Source organism: Lycorma delicatula, chromosome 3 (genome assembly GCF_047948215.1).
Source record: "Lycorma delicatula isolate Av1 chromosome 3, ASM4794821v1, whole genome shotgun sequence".
Classification (NCBI taxonomy): Eukaryota; Metazoa; Arthropoda; class Insecta; order Hemiptera; family Fulgoridae; genus Lycorma; species Lycorma delicatula.
Genome location: NC_134457.1, coordinates 132,850,867 through 132,871,762, shown reverse-complemented (window position 1 = coordinate 132,871,762; position 20,896 = coordinate 132,850,867).

The window sequence follows — 20,896 nt, the reverse complement described above, 5'->3', positions numbered from 1 at the left end:
AATAAAAGCTAATTAAATTAATTGACTTTTATCGAAATGATATGATTTTTTAATAATGCATGATAAATGGAATGAGTTGAAAATACAAGGTATAATGTAGAGTAAAAATCTCACACTAATCTCGCTGTGTACCATAGAATGCAGCAAAAACAAATCTGCAATATGATTAAACGACATAAATGGATACCTTAATAGTTTCAGTGCCAGATTATTATTATTCTAAAAATTGATAAAACATGTTATTATTTTAATGAACATTTTCCTTTTTTTTTCATTATACTCTACATACTTTTGTTAATTTATTTAATTATGTTTATATCATCATTTATTTGTTTACTTCTAAAATGTGTTTGTTTTCCTTGAATTATTTTAAAATATTTTCAACAACTGAAATATTTAATGGAATTTACATTATTTTATATGTTAATATGTCATGTCCATTTTCTTCTGTAAATTTTTTTTTAGTGTAGATGAAACTGTTATTAAATTTAATTATAAAATACAACCTAATCTAGTAACAATTTATTAGAGGTGGGCTTGGGGACTGAAGCCTTTCTAAAGATTTGGAAAAAAGTTTTAACTGCAGATTTTAGTTGAGGAATATTTTCAAGAGATTCAATTAGAATTTTCTGTTCTATTATTAAAAAATTTCAGTTAAAGATTGTAACTTAATTTAGACAAATAATGGATGGTAAAATTTAATAAGTCACTGTCGCTCCCTTATCTTTTCAACGTAATAAACAGATCTGAATTGTATGAAATAACAAAAAAATATATATCTCCATAAAAAAGAATTTTTGTTAAAAGTTTTTCATCTTGTAATTTTCAAAAATGGTTGTTTTTATATCTTACATTCATATGTAAAATTTCAACTTTGTTAATTTGTATTTTTGCATAATAGTGCATTGAAATTATTTTGCTGTTACATTGTTTAATAAATTAACAAGAATCATGTTTTTAAAATTTGGTAATTCCTGCAATTATCTTAATCCTAAAAATATTTTGTCAGTCGCACCCAATTTCATACTTGTGTGAGCCATGGACCTAACGAGAAAAATTAACTGTTTATATAACTGATGTTATATAAATAACTTCATATGACTTTTTAAAAAACAAATGCTATTACTAACTTAGAATTTAAAACTACAAACTTTTGATATGACAAACTGATCCACATTTAATATAATAATTTTAATAATTAATTTCAAAATTTTTTCAGTCCCAAGTAGGACATTTCTTACAACTCTCTTCAATAACTCATTTTTTTGATGAAATGAAATGGCAATTTTGTAACTTGTGAAAATGTCATGCCAGCCCCGGATTTGAACCTGGGACCAAAACTCACATAAGTCACTCTAAGTCATTCATTTTCAGAGTCACTGAAGATGGACACAATAACAACTGAAAACATTTTGATGTTAGTTATTAAAGGTGTTACATTTATTAAATCTGGTTTGGGTTGTTGTTTCAAGGATGTGTAATTTTCAAAAATTACCATTCTAAATATCATAGCAAAGTTATAGATAATTTGTTTAAAACATTTGATTCTAGAGACAGAAGAAAGAAAATTATCCAAAATGTAAATACAGTCTATTCTTACTTGTGACTAATTTCAAATAAACTAAGTTTACATGAAATTAAAAAAGAAATTCTTTTGAATATGTTTTATATTCAATAAAAATGAAATATTCAACTGTTAATCCGTGATATAATAAAATTTATATGCAAAGCTAGATAAAAATTTAATTCAAAACAACTTTCAAAATAAAACCACTAAAAATTTAACTCTTCCAAATTTTAAAGTAGAAATTCAAAAGAACAAATATTTAGATTTAAATAAACATAAATTCAAAATTCAAAAGAAAATGCATTCATTTGCTACTTTCTTAGGAAGATCAGCTATTAAGATTGTTTTTGAAATGATTGAAAAAAGCTCATCACTTATATTTTCTGAATCAATTTCAATTTTTGAAAATGTCTGAAGTAAATAAAAATTCAGTCAGTTATGAAAATGGATCCTCAGTTAAAGTTTATGCACCACATTCATTAAATAAACTTACAGCCAGGGAATAAATTACATCAATAAGAATGTTTGATTTTGATTGCTGACAATAATTTTTTGAGTATAAATTGAAAAGATGATAATTTAGTCATGTTTATGTAATATACAGCTTTGCTTCCTATAAAGCTGTCCCTCAGAGAATTGTATTTATAATCAAACATTATATACCTCTTCAAGTACTTGTGTACTTGTGATAATTACTCTGACTAAAGACCTCCCAATGGACCATAAATCTGCATTAAGTAAGAATTAATCCTAAATAATGTAATTCTCATAATTGTAACAACTGTGCTGTTCCTCCTTATATTCAGATTTTTTAAATTAAAAAAAAAAACAAGATGTAGAAAATTTTACTTTTTGTTTAAAACAATTATTTTTGATGTTATTCTGTGTATCTTAAATTCTAAATTTAGCTACAGAAAATAGGAGGAAGATAAATAATGTACATCATTTTTTTTTTTTGTAATTAACGTTTAATTTTTGAAGCGAATATCTTTTTTTATGAAAAACTTTTATACAATAGAATCAGAAGCATTACTGCAGCCTGGTTCTAAAATGCAAGGAGCTTCAGCAACTAATTACGATCTAAAATTAAAACAAGAGCTCATTGTCACTTTTGTTTATGGACCTTTTATTTCTGTTTAGCCTCTGGAACCACTGTAAATTCTTATGTCAGAGGATGAATGAGAATGATATGTATGAATGTAAATGAAGTGTAGTCTTGTACAGTCTCAGGTCGACCATTCCTGAGATGTGTGGTTAATTGAAACCCACCCACTGAAGAAATCTACAATTTAGTATTTAAATCCATACTAGGATACTAGGATTACTAGGATTTGAACCTTGGAACTCTTCAGCTGATTTGCGATGACGAGTTAACCATTAGACCAGCCTGGTGGATCTATTTTTATGGACCTACCAAAAAATGTAGATTTTTTTGGGGTCTTGCTATGAGTTACAACCTTGCGTTTTAAATAAAATTCAGTTTTGTTAATCAATATACAAAATTGTGTTTGGAATAATAATATAACCTGTTTTATTTCTTCTCAATACATTTCTTTCACTATTTATTTTTTCCAAAAATATTTTAAACTGTTAAATTCATTAATTTATTTGATCCCAATACAAGACGATATTATTTCTTTTACATAGGTTTGGGTTTTTTAAAGTGTCTATAAATGTGTGAATAGATGTATTACAGTTCACTATAGATGTTCTTTGATTTATTACTACTCTTTATTTTACAGCCTCTCCAAATTTTTTAATTTTTATTTCTATTAGTTTGCAAATCAACAATTTCTCTGACCCAATTTTTTTTAGACAGATTTTGTATTTTAAAGTTTTGTATTTTCTTGTGTTGAAAAAATGAAAATATATAGCAGATGTTTAATATATGAATTAAAATTCTATTTTTTTTTTCTTAATCATCCACTTTCTTATCATAAATAAATACAACAGGAAGATGGTAGCAATGTCAACCTCTTTCCCCTTATCATTTAATAATCACTTATGTTTAGTTGAATTTAATTTAAATTGCATTTAAACTACTCTATGCAACAAAACACATTTATAAAAATCTTTAGGCAATCATTTGTTAGGACAGAAATGTAATAATACAATAGAACTTTAGAAGATAAACATTTTATATTAAATGTCTTCATAAAGTATTTTATTTATTTTAAAAATCTGTTAAAAGAAATATTTTTATTATAAAATAAAACTTAAAGTACAATTAATTTTTCCAATACCTGTACTTGATTATGTTGTAACTGAATTATTAACAAATTGTTTCAGCTTATAATGTTGACAGTTCACTGATATATGAGAAAAACTAGTGTAGCTGTCACATTCAATAAAGAAATTTACTTTCTTCTTCTACTTCTTTAAATGGGAATTACATAGTTCTTCCATTACACTTACATGAAATGAATTATTTTTATCTTCAAAGATGCATTGCTGCTGTACAACTACACTATTTTCCTATGCTTATAAAAATATTGTAAGTTTCATATAATCAATAATATATTATTTTACTATGCTTCTTAAGGAAACTGAGATAATGTACTGTGATCAGGATGTATTTTCTTTTATGTAAAACATTACAAAATTATATTTTTGTAAGTATATCATGTCAGTGAAACATTCACGACACAGTGATGACAACTGTTGTAAAATAATAAAACATTAATTTTATACATTTATAAGATACACTTTGTTTTATGAAATCAGTCATTAAAAATAAAAATATCTTTTATTATTATATATATATATATATATATATATATATATATATATATATTATCACTGATAAGAAATAATTGAGATTTTTAATTAAAAAGAATCAGTAGAAGTGTATGCCAATATTCAAGTCTAGAGTTGATGTTATAATCAACTATTGACCAGAATTCTTGACAGTCATATCCAAAAATTCAGTATTATTTTAATTTAATAAAATAAAAACAAATAGAAATTAGATAGATATCTTTCTATTGCAACACTCATTGTTTGCTGATAAAACTAATGTCTCCTCACTGTTATAGATATTGTGTATATTATTAAGTTTAGAAAGTATAAACAGATAAATGCTTCTATAGCTCTGTGTAGAATAAAGTAGTAATGGCACTACTAATAGTACAATGAAGGGATAGTGATGTATCACAACAGAGCATCATAGATGTAACAAGCCAGCTGGTCCTGATATCCATTCCCACTCTGTGTGCCAACTGAACTTTCTAAGTTCAGTGGAAGAAAAAACTGATGATGACTTTAAACACAAGAATGAAATTAGGGTTTTTTTTAAGGCTTTCTTGTTTTTTTCTTATACTTTATAACTTTTGTTAATTTGGTGTCATAAAGGACCAGAAATTTGAAAATCAGTTTGTATTAAAAGAAAGATTTTGTCAGCTATTCTCATATTATCTTAGTTATCTCATTCATCAAATTGCTTTTTAATTCAGCAATTGAAAATCTCGCCTATTTTTTTGTTCTCAGAGAATAAGCTGTAATTAAAGCCATATCTATAGTGAATGCTTAAAATAATTCCTGTTCTACAATTACTGTCTTACTTTAGTATAAATGAATTATCCAAAGAAAAGGAGAAAGTTGAGAATTATTGTTCAAGATTGAACTAATAAATAGTATTACAGCTAGTGTTGTACTGCAGATGGCTTATTCCAAGGATAGATTGGCCCAAAGGGAAATTAAGATTAATCCTTGATACACCATTGCCTTAAGCACCCTATACTTCTGTTGCATCATGCACAAATTCTGATTAATAACTGATGCACAACAGGACAACTAATAGACAAATATTTTTTAAAACTGATTTAGGGAAATTAATTTAATATAATCATAATCATTGTTTAAATATGTTTTGAAAACAGTGATAATAAATAAAATTCTGTCTACTGATACAGCAAATTGTAAAAACTATATTCTATTATGGAATAATTTCCTGACTGTAAAATATATATACTGCGCATATTAACAGTAGGTTGATTTCATTAGGAGTTTATTGCCTGTAGTACATTAATTTAGTCATATAAGTTTTTATCCATCAATAATAATTAATTCTTCATGATTCAGTAACAACATATGGTACCATGAAGGAAAAGGAATACATTTTAATACTTTACTTTGTACTCATCAGGTCTCATGGTTACCCTGGTCAAATGAAACAATAATTTCAATGCAGTTGAGGGCTTAGAGATGAGAAATTTCTGGCCAGTTTTGAATTATAATAGTAAATATATTACTTTCAAGATCAGCTGGTTTTAGATCTGTACCCTTATCTGATATTTTTCATCTGTCACTTCATCAATCTCATCCCCTATTAAAATAAATACATATAGTTTTTCTTAGGAATCGTAATGAAGATAAACAAAAAAAGAATCAGGGTCATTGTAAAATAACATATTTTATTAAGAACAAGTCATCTTTTTATGTGTTAAAAGATAATCATTGTGAAAAAACCATAGGTTTTTTTTACATCTTGTGTTTCAATACAAGCACCTATAATTACTTGACAAAAACTTATAATTAAAATCTACTATGCTTCCATTCAGTTGTGATTCATCATATTTGGTATAACAATCTCTATAGCGTCAATGATTCTGTTTATCACGTGTAGTAAATAATTAATACAAGTATTAACCATTTGTACCATGATCATAATTCTCCCCAGAAATCTGAACAGGAGTCAGGCAGGTGATCAAGAAATAGGAAAAACTCTCCTAATCCAATGGTCAAAGGACTCATGTATCTCAGGCAACAAAATTATGACACTAAAGTGCACTCTCTAGCAAAAAGAATTCCAAGTTGGCTGTTGTTTTTTTTTTTTTAAAGGAAACAAATGGACTGTATGATAATGCATTAATCTAAGCCATGTATTTTTCTTGGGAGAATCACAAAAATATTAAAAAATACTATTTAATTGTTGTAACTAACAGTTTGTTCGGTTCTAATAGTTTGCATCCATTTATACACTAAACTCAATAACATTAAGAAAATTGCAATTATATTTTATCCAATCTGAGTTCAGTATATTGAACTTATTATGTTTGCCTTCCTTAATTCATGTATGTGTGTTGGATTATGAAGACATGAAATTTTAGACATTTAGTAAAGTGTACTTTGAATGACCATTTTAGAAACACATTGCTTCAAGCTGCTGTGGCTATAACAAGTGGGCTATACAATTACACATGCATGATTTTCACAGATATTCCACATTCTCTTCCATTGTAGGAGGACATCCTACAGATTGTTTAATGACCCACACATCCACCTTTATTAATAGTAAAATATGTTTTTTTTTTCTATTGGAGCATCTTGCCTATAAGTCAATATATGTTTTCATTGTTATAAATTATTTTAATGTAGCATATCATAACACAAATTGTGATTTCTGTGGTACTATTGTTATATAATTATTGTCTATATATATATATATATATACTGCTATTACAAAAATGTTCACGCATTTAAATAAAATAATTAAATGCATCATTTTATTAACTAAGAATTTTAGCATTAATATCACAGAAATCTTTTTAATAATTGAATATAAATAACAGCATATTGTTCATTTGGAAATTTTTGGTTAATAAAAATTGTGTAAAGCTTTATTTTTTCAGACAAATTGTTTCAATTTTTAGGAGCAAATAAATTTTATTGTTAATATTTCAGGTATGTTTTTTTAGATTACATTAGTAACAATCTTTAGCAATTTATTAGTTTTTATATAATAACGTCTGTGGATTATTATATGGCCTTATTAATTGCTACATTTTAAGTACAAACTGAACCAAATTTATATTTAATGAATTTTTATTTTTTCTTCTTCAGTGCATTCTTACATGTATAAAAAATTTTGTTAAATATAAATTTGATTGTTTGTCATTAGAAAAGTTATTAGTTTTCTGAGCTTCACCGTCAATCAACAAAGATAATTACATCACCTATAAATCCTTGAGCAATGTTTACATTTTCTTTAATATGAAACAACAAAGTTTATATTATGTTCAATATACCTTCCATAGAACTGAACTTAATTATATGAATAAGGACGACTTGTGTTTACTAAGTGAGTACACACGCTGTTATAAGCCTACATAGTCCCACTAGTGGGAAAATGTGCCCCCATCCATTACCACCAACTCTCACTCCTACTTCCCAATGTACTCCTCCAGATTGTCTTTGTTCATCTCTTCCTCTAACAGTTTGTATCTTTCTCCTTCTTTACCTTCTTCCCTCCAATGGGAGCCATTCATTCGTTGCCTTATTCTATTTTCCATCCTCTCACTATTATTCTGCTTATTTCTACTCAACCATTTTGTTTCTTCCACCACATCTTTTTCTTCTCTGATTTTATTTATTTTCTCATTTCACATTCTATCTTGTTGAGGAATGTTTAGCTTCTCTCAGTGTATGGTAATAATTTTAAAGTTTACTTCCAGTTTCTTGGCTACATTACCTGTCTGTTGATTCAAATTGATGATATGTATTATATATGGCGTGGTTTTTTTTATATACAAACTTAAGGAAAACCATATAATATATTCACTTATTTAACATGTAAAATAATAAATTATAATATAAAATACATAATAATATCTGATAATTGGACATAATAATATATTATAAAGATCATGTCAGGAATGGGTAGGTATATTAACCAACAGCAAAAAAGAAATTGCTCCAGCATTTATCTGGATAAATCAGATGAAACAATGATATAACCTTGATCAGAGCACAATCACAGAACACGCAATTAATTATAAAATAAAAAGTAGATGTGAATAAAAAGCTCATATTAATAATTTATAATATAAATAAATTGAATAATAATAATAAATTTAATCTGTGAAGGTTCTAAATAAATAAAATAACTGCAGAATTAAATAACAATTTAGAAAATGTTAATGAGATTTATTTATGTAATACACATATCTAAATACCATATGGATGTATATGAAAAATGAAGGACCTTTCCTTTCTTTCTGAGAAAGTAAATATTTTAATTTTATTTAATTCAATTAAGCAATGACTGAACAACTCAATTTTTGTTAAAAACTCATTCTGGCTTTTGAGGAAGTCCTAAAAGTTAATATATTTTAGATGTATATGTAAGTAGGTATAATAAATGTTTAATAATAATAATAAGCTTAATTTTATTAAGACACTTCAAAGTAAAACAGTATGATTTTATTTTTTTTTTAAATGAAATCAATTTTGATCATCCAGTAAATTTTGTTATCTTACATAACACTCAAAAATGTGCACTATTGATACAGAGAAACTATCACAACTTTTTAGAGATTATAACTACCTTAACCTCTCAAAAAACATGTTTTGGATGCTGGGACCAATTATTAATATATATATATATATATATATGTGTGTGTGTGTGTGTGTGTGTGTGTTCACACATTACTCTTAGAGTGGCATCACTCTAAGAGTAATGTAAACAGTTTTGGAAAGTAATATATAAATAAATCTCAATAATGTCATTATTATGCATATAATAAAACAAAAACTAACATGATTAATATTAATGTATTGGGAAATAAGTGAAGATTAATAATCTACACATTCTAGTAATCTTACACAATCGTATAATCACTGCACTCTAGAAAAAATTCCAATGATGCAACAAGGAACACAATGTAAAAAGGTTTCTGCTTATCTTTTGTATCATATTTAAACAAAGAATAAGTAATCATTTTTCTTAAAGATGGAGATTTTATAAAATTTTGTTTTTAAAGTACTTGATTCCCAAATTTGATGTATTAATAAAATCACTTTCTTTTTAACGTCACATCAACCTGAAAGTTCTTTTTTTTTGTTTAGCCTCCAGAACCAGTATAAGGTATTACTTCAGAGGATGAATGAGGATGATATGTATGAATCTGAATGAAGTGTAGTCTTGTACAGTCTCAGTTTGACCACTTCTAAGAAGTGTGGTTAATTGAAACCCAACCACCAAAGAACATTGGTATTCACGATCTAGTATTCAAATCCATATAAAAAGGATTTGAACCTTTACTAGGATTTGTACAACCTGAAAGCTGGTTGAAATCAAACTTACAGAAGCAGTTGTAAAATAGTAGGGAGGTGTATTAGACAAAATTTACTTGCAGAAAACTATTTTCTTATCTTTCAGATACAATTGTTACCAGATAATGATTAGTTATGATAATAATAAAGAAAAAAGGCTAAATATCTGAGATTGTTCAGCAGATTTAATATGTAATAATAAATTATGCAGTTCGGATCAAGACAAGAGAAATTCTAAATATTATGAAACAGTAATATAATAAACCTGTTTTTTGTTTATTGGTCAGTATAGAAAAATATTTTTTAAATAATAAAAAATCATTAATGATTCAACAATAAATTAATGAAACTTGCTTTCAGTGTATTTATTGTGCAATTCCTTTTTCAGTGAGATTATGAGTTGCACTAGAGTTAATCAATCATCTTAAAATGAAGAAATTCAAAGTAAAATTTTAATTTAATTTGAATGAGAATCATGGATTATGTATAAATTTTTAAAAGCTTATTTGACAAATTCCTTTATTTTATATAGACATTTACACTTTACTGTTCATTATCCATTTCTCTTATTTATTATGTTTAAATATGTATGCTTATCCTAATCATAATAAAAATATTAACAAACCTAGAACTTGAATTTGAATCTCAAGTCATGAAATTTTTCTTCACTTACTATGAATTTCCCTCCAGAAGACTTTTTTTTTTTTTTTAACCTCCGAGTCCACAGTTAAGCATTACTTCAGAGGATGAGATGAATGATTTGTAGCGTGTGTGAAAATGCCATGCCTGACCGGGATTCGAACCCGGGACCTCTGGGTGAAAGGCCAGCAGACTTGTATCTGTAAAAATTCCTGCCTAATTTCAAAAAATTGTAAAAAATGAGATACAGAAAAAATCATTGTATTTGTTTTAAATTAGATGTTTATTTATCTTTTGGCCACTGTGTTCCTGCCTTTTCTACCTAACGTGATACAAATTAGTACAGAGTACCAAAGGAAGCATTTCATTTTTAAGAATATATCTGAAACAGGTTGTTCAACACAAATTATCATGTTTATGAGCCGAAGAGAAAATTACACATTTTCAGTTAACTTAATTGAGTTACACAAATGAAAATTTAAAAATATGAATTTTGATAAATCAGTTTTTGAAGAATTTTATTTTTTTATTATTTCTTTTTTCTTACATTTTGTTATTTTCACTTTTTAAAGAAAAGGCCTTGTTTAGTAAAGTACTCTTGCCATAATAAGTACTCTTCTGTCCTTTTTCTTCCTCCTGCTAACAGAAGCAGATCCACTTGAGGGACCCTATGAGATGCAACCTTAAAACTTGTTTATTTATCAGCAAACAACGCATGTCTTAGACAAATTAACCAATGATGTGGACTTAATCAAGATATTTTTAGGAACTCAAAATTCACATAAATGTAGCTATAAACTGTAAATTCTACAGACCAGTCTGAAACTACAAGGTAACAATTCTTTACTTCATAAATGTAAACTTAATTCTGATTTAATTATTTCATTTTCAAATTACTAACTAAATTACTAACTCTGTTTACCTCTAAAGAAGTTGTTAAATCACTGAAAAATTTTAACCTTTTTACATACGAAAGGTCAAGTATTTTATTCAGTAAGTTAAATAAAAAAAATAATAATGACTTTAACTGTCATTTTTCAGACTTCATTCTCTTTTAAGAGTTGTAATGAATCTCATTTTTATCAATTCATTTCAATAATCTAGTTAGCTTTTACATTCTGCAATCATTAAATAAATAGCAACTCACAATAAATGCTTTAAGATTCAATCACATGAATCTAATGTTGTGTGTTGATCTAAAGAACTTTTTATATTTTTCATGTTACGAATGAAATATAGTGCATTTCATGATTCCCTGATAAATTCAATGACACTTGCTACTTTCTTCTTTTTTTTCTCTACTCCCAGGCTGGTCTAACTGATAGGTATAGCACCACCCAGAGGAGTGTCTGATTACTCTAATGAGCCTCCCCACCTACTGGCTGTACGTCTGGCATGGTAGGTTGGCTTGCCGGTCAACTCTTTTGAGTTTGTTTAATGCCCCTTTTTGACACCATTTCTGCCGAAGCGCAATGCCAGGTCTTTTCTTTTTTCTCTTAACCTAACTATCCCTTGGATTCCCCAGTGGACCATTGGTACTCACACACCTCCGCATGTCAGCCCTCACTACTGGGGCTATCCGCCCAGTCCTAATCTAGAAACCTTCACGTCGTTCCTCCATGTCCTTTATTTGGATCACTTCCTTAGTGAAGTCTTTGACACATTTCCATTGTTCTTCCTTCTGAAGCACAAACTCAATCAGGTTTCCTGGTGTTAGCCCTGTGATACTTGCTTTAGCCCTCTCCATCTGCTACAATCGAATACCATATGTTCTGCAGTATCATCCTTGCTGCAGAACATGCACTTGGGTTCATCTCTTCTGCCAGTATTAAATAAGTAATTAATAAAATTCCCATGATCCGTAAATATTTGTGAGATATAATAATTAATCTCGCCACGTTTCTGGTTGTTCCAGGCCGTCAAATCTGGAATGAGTTCTTTGATCCATTTAGCTGACTTGTCGGCATAGGTAAGGGCTCACTCCCTTCTTGTCCAGCGCCCTCATTATCACCTGTCACTGGATTGACCTGAAGGCATTTCTAACATCTAACAAAATGAGAAGACCTCTGGTCTGGTGAGAAGGCCTGATGGATACCTCTGGTCTGCCACTTACTATTAGTTGGTAAAAACTTCACTTTTGTTAAAATTTAACTTTATTTCACTAAAGTGTAAAAATGTACACTTTTGACCCAAAAGTGTAAATTAATCCACAATAAAAATTATATTTTAATTAAGCACTAATTTTAATTTATCTATAAGGTGTTTTGATACCTCTACTGTGTATGGATGATGATGATGATATGGAACCTCCTATAGATAAACTTCAACTATCAATAGGTTTGGAGGTATGTCTATTATGTTAGTTATTTTATATGAATTATGAATTGCATTGATTATTATATACTAAGAAGAAGGAGAGGAACTAGATGTTTACTTATAAATCTCTGATAAATACACTTCTTTCCTGATCAGGGTTTGTAAAACAGGTGATTTTAGAAGTAATGGAGTAGTGACATTAAAAATAACCTGAGCAGCTGTGTACAACCATACTGTCACTTTCATTTAGTATAATTTACTTTTTACAAAGAAAGTGCATTTCATATAGGGGATTCAATATATGTTTCCAAAATGACTATAATCGTAGTATTAATAATTATTATTATTTTCTATTAAACTATAAAAAATGTTTGATTCATTATACATGTTTCACAACTAATTTAAATAAAATTATTATGTGAATGTAAGAATAAAAATAATGCTGGTTCCTTACTAGATATCAGAACTGGCTCAAAATATTTAAAAACCGGAATATTAACTTCTAGTGGAACAGGTAGGTGTATTTTGTTATGTAGCAATAATATATGTTTAAAATTTGGTGAGATATGTTAAACTCATGTTTAGCTATTTAAATGTAGCTGCTTAGAAATAATTGTTGCAGTGCTTTACCTAAGGACTCCAGAATGTAGAAGCTTAATGTTAATACAAACCTAGTAGACTGTAAGAAGTAATATAAAATGTAAAACTACCATATTTATACACTAGCTTGTAGATACTGTACATAGCAATGAAAACATTTTTAATGAAGTAGTTGTTATTTTGTATTATTAATTTGTAGCAGCAGCCATTTTTTTACTTAGTAATAATTTTTTTTGTGCAAAAATGGTTATTCTACATTTTTATCCCAAACAAATTGTTCAGTGATTCAAGCTTTTTGTATTTTCTTTTTTCTTATGTAAGAAGTGAGTATAGAATTAATATACAACATATATGAAACATTCTGTTAATAATAACAGATCCATGATCAGTCTGTCTGCCTATTTACTTGGTAAATAGACCTCAACATACAGTACAACACACCAACAGTCATGAAATTTCCACCTCAATATTGGTGTTAAGTTTGAATAAAATAAGTTTGAAGTAGTCACCCTCAATTACTTATTTTATATAAAATGTGTGTCAGTATAAAATTTTTTCTTTCATACATATACTCTTTGCAATTAATATAGACAATTTTTATTTTTATTTTTATTTTTTTTGTGGCTGAATAAGTTATACTAACTTTTTGCCACTTAATAGTAAAATCCACTTATCTTGCTCAGTACAAAATTTGCAAGGTGTATTAAATTAATACTTATTGCCTGTACTTAATTAATTTAAAATAATTATTTACAATTTAAAGCATACAAATTTTAATATGACAACAATAAAACGTACTCATGCAATTCAGAAATTAGCTCTGTGTAACTTTATATAAAAAATAATACCTTTTGTAATATAAAATGAGGGCAGAGAATTAATTCTTCAAAAGAAAAATGCTTCGTTATCGAGTTACGGCTGGTGTAAAATTTTGCTAGGATTTCAGTTCCTCAGATGAAATAAATTCAGATTGAAATTGGGGTGAACTTGACAGTCTCTTACGTTATTTAACCTGAAAAATAGAATAAAAGAAGTTTTAGAACTGTAGTAGTTTTCATGATATTCAATGTAAAACTGAAAAATTCTGTGACTAAAAACATGTGTTTTAGGTTTGAAGTATCATAAATTTGTTAAAAGAATAATAAAAGAGAAAATTGATGAATTTCTGGGAACAATGAATTTCCTACAGCGGTTGAGAATTTCTCATTGATGAAATGCATTGAAATGTATTATCAACTTGATGGAGCACAAACACATTTCATGAATCATCTAAGACAATTCTTAGATGAAAAACTTACTGGTAAATGGATTGAATGTAGAGAGCTGGTAAATCAGCCACCTAGATCACTGGACCTAACTCCCTTAGATTACTGTTTATGGGGTTGGATGAAATGCGAGGTATACAAGCAAAAAGTAGACACACATTTTGAACTGATTGTTTGCATTCTTAATGTTGCTGCTTTCATCAAGGAATGCAATGATATTAGGTGGCGACAGAAAATTTAAGGAAACGAGTTAAAAAGTGCATCGATGTTAATGCTGGCATTTTCAAAATTTATGGTAAATTAATAGTATAAATCAGAGAGAGTAATTTTTTAAAAAGTAAGTTTAAAGTATTTTAATTTTTCAAAGGTCTTAATTTATTGCACTAAAAACAGCTGTTTTTAATTTTTTTATGTATTCATAACATTTTTCTGTTAAGTTTTGTTCTGTTTTGTTTTTTTTTAATGCTTTTATTTACAGTCACATCAACAATTACAGTCATTAGCAACTAAAATAACATTACATGATCATAAATAACAAAGATAAACAACAAAGAAAGAGGAACAATAATGAATAAACAAAGAAAAGTAACAACACAAACTAAAATGCATAAATCAAACAAAAACCACTAAATAGTATTCTTCATTCCACTGTAGAAGAGGAACTGCATCAGACGTTTTATATCTTCTTTCCGGTTTAGTGGAGATTTATATCTGAACCCAGGCCTAAATTTTGTCAGATGGTTCCAAAAATTGGGCAATCAAAGACCAGATGGTGGACAGACCATTTGACCGTACATGCCACACAGATATGGTGAGGAGAGCCAAATAGATAAGCGTGGGTAAGCCTGGTCTGTCCAGTCCTTAGCCAAGTTAAGATGATTTGGTCTCTTCTGTTACTCGTGGAAAGAGGCTTCTCGAGCATATTCTCTAAGATGTTATGTAATGCTGTGGGAGACTCAGTAGCCAGAACTTATTCCACAGAGCTCATAATTTTACACTGATAGATCTCATGAAGTCTCTTTCACATGTCAATTGTATTTGGAGGCCATTTATTGCCACTCTCTTTGCAGCTTCATTAGCCCTTCATTCCCGAGGATGCCACAATGGCCAGGGACCATACGAATATCACAGTCTTATTTATCTTTGAAAGGGTATCATGAATAATCTGGACGATGAAGTCAGAATGTCTGTAGCTCAAGCTCTCAAGTATACTCCTAGTCGGTAATTACTAGAAAGCTGTCCTCACTGCAGGTTTCGATAACTTTCAAGGCAGAGTAAATTGCATAGGCCTCTCGTAAAAGAACGCAGAGGAACAGGCATTACGCTTACATAATATCTCAGTGTTAGGGAGTATAATAGAACAGCCACATCTGTCGGCCAAGACAGACTCGTCTGTATAGATGAGAGTGTATACTGTACTGCTTATCCATTTTGTTAAATTGGTCTCTAGTAGATTGAAAACGTGGGTCCTGTTTATGTCTTCCAGGTGGTTAGTACGATCTCTGGAGATGTGCATAACCAAGGTGCACCGCATCCTATTTCCTTTCCAAGGATTTTCAGGGCAGGCAGATCTAGTTCTTGGATAAAGCAAAGCAGCCTGAAGCTGAAAGACTGCGGTAAGGACATCCTTCCTTCAAGTAGTGAAGTGCGAGCATGCCTGGTCATTTGCCGTGAGCAGCTGATAGTGTGTTTGATAATCTGGTATTTCCTCCTGTAAATTCAATGGTAGTTCATTGGATTCCACCAGTAAGCTTGGTGTAGGGGAAGTGGCAATTGCCCCTATTGACATATGAATGCAGCTGTTGTGCAAGGGGTCAAGTATGCCCTTAATTATCTCTTTCGCAGAGTCATATAGTGCAAAACCGTATTCCAGCTTCGAAAGAACAATGCTCCTCTACATGTTCAAAACGATGGATTTAACCGCACCCCATTTGCAAGATGAAATGAGTTTAAGGACATTCATTCTTCTTAGACATTCAATCTTGTTGTACTTAATGTGGCTCAAAAAGATCAGTTTCTGATCAAAAGTCAGACCAAGAAGCCTAATCGCGTTGTTCCCTTTATCTTGTCTTCACCTAAGTGCAATCTCACCATGTCTTTGTAACCAATTGGTTGCCTAGAGAAAATAATAAATTTAGACCTGGTTACCTACAATTTGAAACTACTACATTGTGCCCATCTGTGCACCAAGTTCAACGAATTTTGTATTATTTCCCTAGTAGTTCCAATTTCCTTACCTCTGCAGGTGATAGTGATATCATCGGCGAAGATACAGTTTGTAACTGGCAGAGTGTTTCTTAACTGATCAGCCACCCGATTAATAGCCACCAACAAGAGCATTACACTTAAGACAGATCCCTGTGGGACTCCGTTTTCAATTTCAAAGACCTTTGAAAATAATCCATTAGCTCTAACACGGATCGTCCGTTTACTCAGAAAATTAGCTATAAAGGGCAACATATTCCTGTTAACATCTTTCTATAACAAGGTAGCAATTATCCTCTCTCTCCAAGCCATTTCATAAATCTTTTCAATGTCTGAGGTCACAGCAAGGAGATGCTCCTTGGAGGCAAATGCCTCACACACATCCGTCTGTATAGATATTAGGTGGTCCATGGTAGATCTTTTTTCTTTGAATCTGTATTGGTATTGGGAGATGAATTTAATTCTCTTCAGATGCCATTTCAATTTGTTATTTATCATCTTCTCCATCACCTTGCAAAAGGTGGACATTAAAGCAATCGAACAGTATTCTGCTGAAGTGATGTCGCGATCCAGCTTAGCCACAGAGGTGACTACAGCCTCCCTCCAGACTTCTGGAAATACCCCTTCCTCTAAGATAGTGTTGAACAGGTGTAATAGGTGCGGAGACTCTCATCAGAGAGTTCCCGTATGAAGATATTTATTATTCCATCAGATCCAGAGTTAGAAAACTTTAGACATTCAATACATCTTGTAATTTACTCAAGGTGAGAGTGGCGTTCAGATCCTAGTTATTGCTATTATTCGGTCGAAGTATGTCCTCTAAACTGAATTCAGGGTCGTTTTTAGTTCTCAGAAAATTGTCATCAACGTTTGAGTCAGCCCAGTTCTGTGAAAACCTGTCACCCAGAATATTTACAATGACGTAAGGGTTGTGAATTATGCGACAACCAGATCATTATATTATTGGTCTTATAGGTTCCTTTGATTTTGTTGATATTGTTCCATACCTCACTCGTAGGAGTGTAAAAGTCCCATATGAGCTGTTGAGATCTGTATATGAACCCAGGTTTAGGAAAACAAGATCTGGCCTCTCAAGGAATCTTTTCAATAACACTAGGACCCTTTTCACTAAGCGTCCAACTTATTGCAGCCCCAGCTGATGCTGTGAGCATTAAAATCACACATCAGTAGAAATGGTTTGGGCAATTGCCTAACTACATCTGTTAGTTTCTCTACAGTAAAGTTCTGACTGCTGGGGAGATAGATATTACATACTGGAAACGTTCCAGGAGCAAGCGTCAAAGTCACAGCCATAGCTTCAAGGATAGTATGCAGATGAATTGCTTTATAGGCTAGTCGATCACTAATGAAGATGGCTACACCACCACTGGCGTGGGAGACATCCAATCTGTTTGAGAACAACATTGTAACCTTTCAGAACTACATAGTGGGTAACCTTAAAATTAGTCTCTTGCAGGCATTTCAGAGAAGAAAGATAGATTAGAAACTGCAAATTTTCTCTCTGGGGGTGGACTCCATTGATATTCCATTGTAGGATTGAGTAACAGAAATGGTGAATTTTGTCCGTGTATAAGAAATGCTCCGCAAGGGCGACTAAAAGTTAATATCAGCGAGCGGGCTATCGTTGAGAGAGAACTTGGCGGTGATGTCATTACAATCATCATCAGATGTGCTCGTAGCTTCAACAGCTTCAACTGAATCAGTAGTCGAGACATGATGCGCTAATTTATTTATTACACAAGTGAACCTATTTTTAATACTCTTTTCTGGTACTTTCAGGTAGGTTTCCCTAAGCACACGTATCAGTTCCATCGTATTCGATGTGTAATCTCATGAAAACTTTATTACTGCTGAGTTGCCCCTGCAGCGTTCCAGGAAGCTTTTGAAGTCTACGTAATTCAAGTCATAAGAGTTATCCTTGGCTTGCAAGATCTCTACTAAGGGTTCTAGGCCCGCTTCAAGCCTTTTATTACCCTTTTTTGGCTTCTCGAATCTTGTTTTGCTAACAGATCTCTGGCTAGAAAGATCGTCCTGCGCCCCTACTGCATTCCCAATGTTTTCTCGATGATCGTCGGTGAAAAGCGACGTGAGTTAGTGAAAAGCGCCCTCTTCTGTGCCTTCCTCGATGCATCCGGAAGTTGGAAAAGGCTACGAAACCGGTCTCTGAAATCTGATGGTCTGTACTTCCTGGAGACGCTCTTAGGCTGCTAGGGTTTTCCTCTTGCAGGGTGCAATTTTTCGCTACATGCCCTGATTGTTTACAGAGGAAGCAGGATACAGCATCGGCCGAGAGATGTATCATACTGTGAATCATCGTAAGTTAGGTTCATAGTGCATGGTAACTTTGTATGATCTTCAGGGTGTACAAATACCTGGCGACGAAACCTCAGGACATGTTTGTAACCCGGATCTGGGACAACACACAGGGAGGTTATAGCCGACCCAAGGCAGATTTCAGAACGCTTAAGTTCTTCCTCTAATACCTCATTTGGGATAACTGGGCATACATAAGAGAGGACTACTCTTTTGAATTAAGTCAAAAAAGGGCGAATCTCCAGGAAGTGGTTCCCAACATTAACTTTATTGTGCTTATCGGTAATTTATTTAACAAGTTCGCTAGTCACCAGGTAGATACACAGCCGGTTGATAGAGATCTTAGATGCATACAAGATATTCTTGGACGTAACCAGTTTACCGGTGGCCACATATATGCAGTTATCGGAATATCTCCTAAGGCATCCAGTACGATGGCTTGAGTTTTACTAGGTCAGTTTACTAATTCAGTTTCTGGGCTACGGTGGCTAACTTCCTGGTCTCTTCGTTTGCCCAGTAAGACGGGTCTCATTCCCTGAACGGTCAGTTTCATTCAATGATTCACCATGATTACTCCAGATTGTCTGTAGTTCGTTTCTGTCAGGCGTCTTCTCACATACATGTTTACAAATCGTATCTTGGTCGATTCATAACATTCATAACTGTTCCTCTGTACTCAGAGGAAGCAGCAAAGTTGAGATATTTGTTTACGGCGATCTGCTGGGCCGAGCGTTGAAATAGTTGAACTTAGAAGGTTATGTGGGTTATCTAGTCGCGTTACCCTTATTATACAATATTAATGCCCCAGAGAGTTATTTCAATCATCTAGTTCCAGCCCCATGGCTGATTTAAACACAAATAAAATCCCTTACTGAAGTCATAAATCAAAAAAATATGTAGAAAATATATAGTACAACTATAAATAGTACAACTTAATAGTACAACTAAATAATAATAATAATTGTACAGCTTTGTTCTGTTTTGTTTTTAATAATAAAAGCTGATTTATTTTTTGTTGTTCATAGACTTTAATACATAATTTTTCTCAAAATTAAATTCTCTACAAGTCTTGTCAATAAAATTTACGCATTTATAAGTCATTTAACAAAGTTATTGTACTTCAAACCTACAAAAAATATATTTTTCGTCATTGATTTTTTTCAGTATTACGTTGAATATCATGAAAACTACTGGAAATAGAGTTCTGGTACTTGATTTATTCAATTTTTCAGATTAAATAACATAAAAAAACATGAACTTTACCTTTAAATAACGCCTTAAAAATTTCAGTATGACTTTATTTTACCGGTGGAATTGAAATCCAGGCGGAATTTTATGCTAGCCGCACCTCGATAAAAAAGGGGTTTCGGACTTATGTTTATATAAATTCTTTTCCTTATTTCAAGCTCTAGAATCAGTTCCCAAATTATTTCCCTTTCCTCCTGAATCACTCTGTATATTATTTTTCTTAAACAATCTTTTGCTGAAGAAATTGTTTGTCAATTTAACAACTTATAGTATACGACAAATGCTATAGTTGTAATAAAATATAAAAGCAGTGAAATAATTAATAACTAGTAGCCCACGTAATTTTTTTTTACATTAATTTTTTGCGTTTTATGAAAAGTCACTGAATAAGAATAATGATTGATTAAGAGCAGGAGTAGGAAATCATGGCTGTACCTAGTAGGTACCTCCGACAGTAGTTTGATTCTTTGTGCAACCCTTAGATAGGAAACAGAATCCTTGGACAGTCTCACAGACACTGAAGGTTATTACCCCGCTAAACTCCATTAAAGAAGTAGTTGCCCTGCCGGCTCTCAGAAAGTGCCAGCGTGACGTCACAGACAGGACCAGGGAGGCTGACCTAACTATTCCTATGGCACTTGTCCAAGGAATAAGGAAAAAAGGATAGGCA